Genomic DNA, 7,679 nt, shown 5'->3' with positions numbered 1-7,679 from the left:
CTCAAAAAACTGACACCAGAATCTCCATCGAGGCAATTATGGAATCGATTTCTCTGGCACATGAATTAGCAACATAAAGCAATTACAACAAATTCAACCTAAACCAAGCTTGAAAATAGCACATAAAATAGCACATTAAAATACTTAGCTATGCACGATACTATGAAAGGGTGCAATTTTCCCTCCTCATGTGTGTGGCCTATATCCCGACACATGATTATTTTTATACTTTTCATTCCAATAATAGGCCATAGTCTCCAACATACAAAAAATTGTACTTGATGCTAGGCTAAAGTGTTTTCACGCTTTACAAAATATGAAAGTTTAAATGTTTCCCAAGGTCTATGCTTTCAAGTCTAAGCTTGCAAAATCGGCAACAATTGAACACGTCCCACACACAATCCAAAGGATCCGTGGGTAAAACGAGCATGGAGGTTTCGAGGAAGAAACAGAACTGCTGCCGAAGTGCTGTCAAAGAAAAAGATTTGGAGATCTTTGGGAGAGGGAACAAAGAGGGAGAGAGAGAGAGAGAGAGAGAGAGAGAGAGAGAGAGAGAGAGTAGAGGAGACAGTTTTTGGTGGTATGTTAGGTGAGAATTTTTTGGATGAGAGGGTAGAAGGCTGATCTCCTTTCCATAAAATTTATGGAAAAGTCTTGAAAGGAAGACGACTTTTTCCCTAGAAAAAGGGAATAAAATTTATGGAAAAGTCTTGAAAGGAAGACTTTTCCCCTGAAAAGTAAAAAGAAAAAAAGAAATTGTCCGGACCCATACTCGAACCGGAGACCTCTAGTGTGTGATTTGGAGATCTTTGGGAGAGGGAACAAAGAGGGAGAGAGAGAGAGAGAGAGAGAGTAGAGGAGACAGTTTTTGGTGGTATGTTAGGTGAGAATTTTTTGGATGAGAGGGTAGAAGGCTGATCTCCTTTCCATAAAATTTATGGAAAAGTCTTGAAAGGAAGACGACTTTTTCCCTAGAAAAAGGGAATAAAATTTATGGAAAAGTCTTGAAAGGAAGACTTTTCCCCTGAAAAGTAAAAAGAAAAAAAGAAATTGTCCGGACCCGGACTCGAACCGGAGACCTCTAGTGTGTGAGACTAGCGTGATAACCAACTACACCATCCGGACAGTACGGTTGACGGGGGGGCGTTGCGAGAATCGAACTCGCGGCCTCTCGCACCCAAAGCGAGAATCATACCACTAGACCAAACGCCCAACCGTGAGAACTGAATGTGACTCGTGCATTCTAAGATCTGTGTCTCGTTCGGCTAGCAGGAAGGGGACTTCACACGCCGCTCGCCAACAAAAGAGCATATGTTTTTCAGGAGATTGATTGAATGAGAGGCTTCAGAGGGCGTATATAAAAGACGTTGACCGACCCCCGTAGTATATATATATTTTACTTACATGAGTGGCCCACATCTATCCGACCCCAACGCTAAGGTTCCCATTTTGCATAACTGCGCTCTTTCTCTATTCTCCTTTTAAGGCATGGGCCCTTTGTGGGAATTATAAGTAGCATTCTTTGTGGGTCCCATTCTCACTTTTTTGAGCGATTTTTAAAGATAAGGAATCCATCATGATATGAAGAAGCATGGTCAAGGGCCATGCAATCAAAGAAAAATTGCGAATATTTTTTTTGTAATGATAATTGGAAAGACCTAGAAAGGAACAAACCTTAGTAACATTCTATCACACGGGAGTGAGATTGTTCAGATATTTATTTTTGTAAAAGAAAGCTGGTGGAGCAAGCAAGGATTTTTCAGAATTTTTCTTATCCAATTTTTGTAAAAGAAAAGCTTGTGGGGCAAGCAAGGGCTAAAATAGCCATGTAACCTATTTTTGAAGTAATAAAATCTATAAATACTCAAGCGCGGATGCTTTTGTCACACGCTTGGGGGGGGCAGTTGCGACCCAATCTGGTGTTCTCACGTGTTTCTATATTTTGTTGTTGCGCACATTTCCCGCGGTCTATGGTTTCCTGTTTCAACGGCCTGGCTAAAAGCTGTGTGTTTGGGGCACTCAAATGGCCCGGGACCAGCAGGCAGCAGGTCCTGTGTGTTCAGGTGCATAGAGCAGTGCAAGCACAAGATCCAAGGATCCACACGACGAATGTCACACCAGCAGGCAACAACCAAGTAGCGTGGGCACACGCTACTGACAAGAGAAAACTATCAGGGTAACGCGAAGCATAGACGCGGACATCGTCGACGTCGACTATATTTAACACCGGTTGACTCTGGCAACACGAATAGTTGCACCGACAGTGGGCGCACAGGCTGACGGTGCACAGAACCGGCCCCCAGCGAGAGCATCACGTTGTGTCCTTAAGAGACGAACCATTCTACCCCATATACCCTCTTTTCAAGGAATCGAAACAGTATGTGGGATATACTGGGAGTTGCATGGTAGTGCGTGGTGATGAGCAGGAGGGAAAGAAGAAGAAGAGGAGAGAGAAGAAAGAGAAGAAGGAGAAGAAGAGGAGGAGAGAGAAGGAAAAGAAGAAGAAGAAGAGGAGGAGGAGGAGAGAGAAGAAAGAGAAGAAGAAGAAGAAGAAGAAGAAGAAGGGGAGAGAGAAGAAAGGGATGAAGAAGAAGACGAGGAGGAGGAGAGAGAAGAAAGAGAAGAAGACGAGGAGAGAGAAGGAAAAGGAGAAGAAGAGGAGGAGGAGAGAGAAGGAAAAGAAGAAGAAGATGATGAAAAGAAGAAGAAGAAGAAAAGATAGATAAAGAAGAGAAGAAAGAAGACAAAGAAGAGAGAATAAGAAAGAAGGAGGAGAAGAACAAGAGGAGAGAGAAGAAGAAGATGAAGAAGCAGAGAAAGAAAAAAAGCAAGAACGAAAGATAGAGAAAAAAAAGCAAGAACGAAAGATAGAAAAAAAATGAAAAAAAGAAAAGAGCGATTATTGCTATATGAGACCAAAAACAAATAATTTTATATTGGTATGACCAAACCACATTCGATGTGTCATCAGCTCTGTAGGGATACGTGACTTGAATAAATGTTTTTAGTTATGCACCTCACTCGGGCCGACGTTATTGTAGGCCATATGGTTATTTTACTTAAGAAGTTTAAAACCTTGAGTTTGTACATGAGGGTAGGCATATTGTTATGTGTGGTGTAAACATGATGTGCAGGTTATACCAATAATCTCTACCATGGAGTCGTGTTGAGCTTCTGACAATTATCAGCTCTACTTATGCACGATAAGTCATCATCTTTACTAAATGATTACATTTTCATTTATTTACGAATTGTTTTAAATTCTATATTTTTCTTAAATTTTTTCTTTTTGTAGTCAACAATATATCAAGGTAAGACCTTCTTAGTTTTGCATTTTATTTTACATCGTCAAGTTTTATTTGATATTTTTTTAATTTTTGTAGCAACTTTTTATTATTAAAAAATGGTTTTTTCCAAGAAACCAATGACACTCCAAACCTCGATATTAACATTTTTGAAGCCTAAAACCTCTCCCAAATCATTTGATACATCTCTTAATGACCATTACATAGGTATTCACACCAAGGTAGATGATTCACAAAAGGCTAATAAACATGATTCAAAGAAGTGTTTCAGGTATAACGAGATTGGACATATCACATCAAATTTTTATCCACGGAAGTCAAAGTTTATTTCACTTGGACTCAATATGATCACTGATGATGAAGTACAAGTGTTATGGGCTACCACACCTCCAAGAAGGAACTCTATTCATTCACCTTTGGAAGAAGCAATAGAACACAACTGTCGTAGGGAACTTACCAATACTTTGAGCTCGTGTCCCTTGAGGTCTCCAAGCTCACTTGAGAAGCTCCAATCCTCTAAGTTTCACCTCCACGTTATCACCGTAGAGTCGCTCACACCACCACACAAGGCAATCTCTCTGTCTCACTTCACCACATAAGCATGCAAGCGTACAAGTATAGAGAAGGCACATGTGCTAGAGTACTCTCTCACACTATCTCTCAAGACAAAGCAAAAACTCTCATAGCACAAAGGGGGATTGTGTCTCTTCATTTATGAGAAAACACATTATATACAATTGGCCCTTATTCCCACTTGGGCACCCAAAACTTACTAACTAAGGCCTTGGGTGGCCAATCTCTCATAATGTTACAACCTTTATAGTGCCTTTGCATGACACTTATTAATTTCCTTAAATGGAGGAGCATAATTGTTAATCCTAACTGGGACTAACATCCCCCCTACCTGATATAGGTTCTGTCCTCCTCAGAACCTGTCTCACTGAGGCCTAAAGACCTGGTCACCGAACTTATGACGACAGAAGTTACGGCGTGATTGAAGCTTTTTTCAGGGTTCTTCTGAATGCATAGTATGATCTCCAGAACCCGGTGTCTACCATATCTTCAAATGTGACATGCATATATATTGGTAAACACTTGAGGCGATGATAGTATAACATCATGCCTCTATCAGTGGGACCTTGGTTCATGTCGAATAAGAGTTGATCTGCATCATATCCATCATATCTCTATGTGGGTTGGTCAATAAGGACCAGATCAACTTCAGAAATCAGACACTGGCCACAATAGCAGGATCCAGTATGCGATGCCATGCATGTATCCAAGTCAGCAATTGCTTCCTTTGCTGTCCTATATCTAAAAATGTTGCTCGCAAAAATATATGAAAGTTGTAACAGAGATGTAAATCCCGGTCTGCTGCTTGGCATCATTGAATTCCAATGGTGTCCATCTTCGTTTCAGTGGTATATATAATGGGTCCACTCACTCTTTGTGTGAGCAAAGCACACATGTACTATGGTGACTATATTCTGGAATAGTCAAGTACTCCTTTTGCCATGCTAGATGTATACCAAAATCTTCAAGTCTAGGGTTTGTATCCTCTGTGACAATTGGTGTATAGCATCCTCGTGTATATGGACTGGATGGGCCTTTCTCCACTTGCAGAAGAAGTAGCTGATCATGAATGTTACAATTCTAATTTCAAGTAAATCTGCCAAGCTTTGTATGCCTTGTGACATTTGACCATAAGGTGCCTTCTCCAGCAACTAAGGGCAATAATTCTTCTAACTCTGGCCTTGGTGATCGGAGAGGGTATGGTATATAAGGCTACTTTGTAGGTGTAACGTTAGAGTATGCTTCTGGTAAGATCCACCTTGTAGCTTCAAAAGGTGTTATTTGCATTAACACCTTGAACATTAACTTTGGTTTCAACAATGGATTCCATGCTCTGATGAATCCTTCATATTCTAGTAGACAAAGACTCGAGAGCAGTTTCATCATTAAAAGACTCAAGAGTATCTTGTGGTAGAGTTTGACTAACCTCTTGAGTTGGACGTGGTGGAGATAGGTGGGGTGCTAGAAACTCCTCGGGGGTGAGAGTGTTAGTGGGAAATTCTAATGGAAGAGAAAGAAGACGTGAGAAAATACATTCTGCCTGAGATTTGTCAGTGAAAGGAATACTAGGGTATGGATTTAGTAATTTACTTGCTACTACAGATGAAAACACCAGATAAGTTGGAAGATTAGATGAGCTTGGTGTCTCATATAGCAATAATTGCTCTTTTTTTCATTTTTCTCTCTCTTTCTTTCTTTCTTTTTTCCTTTCTCTTCTTCTTCTTCTTCTCTCTCTCCTCTTCTTCTTGTCCTCCTTCTTTCTTCTTCTCTCTGCTTTCTTCTTTTCTTTCTCTTCTTTCTTCTCTTCTTTATCTCCTTTTTCTTCTTCTTCTTCTTTTCCTTCTCTCTCCTCCTCCTCCTCTTCTTCTTTTTCTTCTCTCTCCTCCTCCTCCTCGTCTTCTTCTCTTTCTTCTCTCTCCTCCTCCTCTTCTTCTTCTTTTTCTTCTCTCTCCTTCTCCTCCTCGTCTTCTTCTCTTTCTTCTCTCTCCTCCTCCTCTTCTTCTTCTTCTTCTTCTTCTTCTTCCTCTTCTCTTTCTTCTCTCTATGGAGTCATGTTGAGATTCTGACAATTATCAGCTCTACTTATGCACGATAAGATATCATCTTTACTGAGAATGATTACATTTTCATTTATTTACGAATTGTTTTAAATTTTATATTTTTCTTAACTGTTTTCTTTTTGTAGTCAACAATATATCAAGGTAATACCTTCTTACTTTTGCATTTTATTTTACATCGTCAAGTTTTATTTGATATTTTTTTAATTTTTGTAGCAACTTTTTATTATTAAAAAATGGTTTTTTCCAAGAAACCAATGATACTCCAAAACTCGACATTAACATTTTTGAAGCCTAAAACCTCTCCAAAATCATTTGATACATCTCTTAATGACCATTACCTAGGTATTCACACCAAGGTAGATGATTCACAAAAAGCTAATAAACATGATTCAAAGAAGTGTTTCAGGTATAACAATAATGGACATTTCACATCAAATTATCCACGGAAGTCAAAGTTTATTTCACTTGGACTCAATATGATCAATTATGATGAAGTACAAGTGTTATGGGCTACCACACCTCTAAGAAGGAACTCTATACATTCACCTTTGGAAGAAGCAATATAACTCAACTGTCATAGGAAACTTACCAATTCTTTGAGCTCGTGTCCCTTGAGGTCTCCAAGCTCACTTGAGAAGCTCCAATCCTCTAAGCTTCACCTCCGCGTTGTCACCATAGAGTCGCTCGCACCACCACACAAGGAAATCTCTCTCTCTCACTTCACCACACAAGCATGCAAGCATACAAGTATAGAGAAGGCACATGTGCTAGAGTACCCTCTCACACTCTCTCTCTCAACACAAAGCAAGAACTCTCATAGCACAAAGGGGGATTGTGTCTCTTTATTGAGAAAACACCTTATATACAATTGGCCCAAATTTAAACACTTGGACGCCCAAAACTTATTAACTAAGGCCTTTGGTGGCCAATCTCTCATAATGTTACAACCTTTATAGTGCCTTTGCATGACTCTTATTAATGTCCTCAAATGGAGGAGCATAATTGTTAATCCTAATTGGGATTAACATCCCCCCTACCTGATGTAGGTTCTGTCCTCAGAACACCTGTCACACTGAGGCTTCAGAACCTGGTCACTGCACTCATGACGATAGAAGTTATGGCGTGATTGAAGCTTTTTCAGAGTTCTTTTGAATGCAGAGTGTGATCTCCAGAACCTGATGTCTATCATATCTTCAAATGTGACATACATATATGCTAGTAAACACCAGAGGCGATAATAGTATAACATCATGCCTCTATCAGTGGGATGTTGGTTCATGTCAAATAAGAGTTTATCTGCATCATATCCATCATATCTCTCTGTGGGTTGGTCAATAACGGACCACGATAAACTTTAAAAATCAGACACTGGCCACAATAGCAGGATCCGGTATGTGACACCATGCATGTATCCAAGTCAGCAATTGCTTCTTTGTTGTCCTCTATCTGAAAATTTTGCTAACAAAAATATAGGAAAGTTGTAACAGTGAATCCCGCTACTTGGCATCATGGAATTCCAATGGTGTCCATCTTCGTTTTAGTGGCATATATAATGGGTTCACTCTCTGTGTGCGCGGTACTGGTGACTATATTTTGGAATAGTCAAATACTCCTTTCGCCATGCTGGATGTATACCAAACTCTTCAAGTCTGGGGTTCGCATCCTTTGTGACAATTGGTGTATAGCCTCCTTGTGTATGGACTGGATGGGCCTTTCTCCACCTGCGCGGAAGCAATACTGA

At 40.0% G+C, this 7,679-nt stretch overlaps 2 non-coding genes across 2 annotated transcripts; both read right to left on the bottom strand.

Moving 5' to 3' along the window:
- Nucleotides 1–1,051: 1,051 nt before the first annotated feature.
- TRNAV-CAC (transfer RNA valine (anticodon CAC)) lies at nt 1,052–1,125 on the bottom strand. Its single transcript has one exon. It is a non-coding gene; the product is annotated as a tRNA-Val (tRNA).
- A 15-nt stretch (nt 1,126–1,140) lies between these two features.
- Nucleotides 1,141–1,212, bottom strand: TRNAP-UGG (transfer RNA proline (anticodon UGG)). The gene has a single exon. It is a non-coding gene; the product is annotated as a tRNA-Pro (tRNA).
- Between the last annotated feature and the right edge of the window lie 6,467 nt (nt 1,213–7,679).

The sequence above is a fragment of the Cibotium barometz genome, chromosome 15, assembly GCF_041138505.1.
Source record: "Cibotium barometz isolate CiBa-2024 chromosome 15, ASM4113850v1, whole genome shotgun sequence".
NCBI classification, from domain to species: Eukaryota; Viridiplantae; Streptophyta; class Polypodiopsida; order Cyatheales; family Cibotiaceae; genus Cibotium; species Cibotium barometz.
This window is presented reverse-complemented; position numbering and strand designations above follow the sequence as displayed.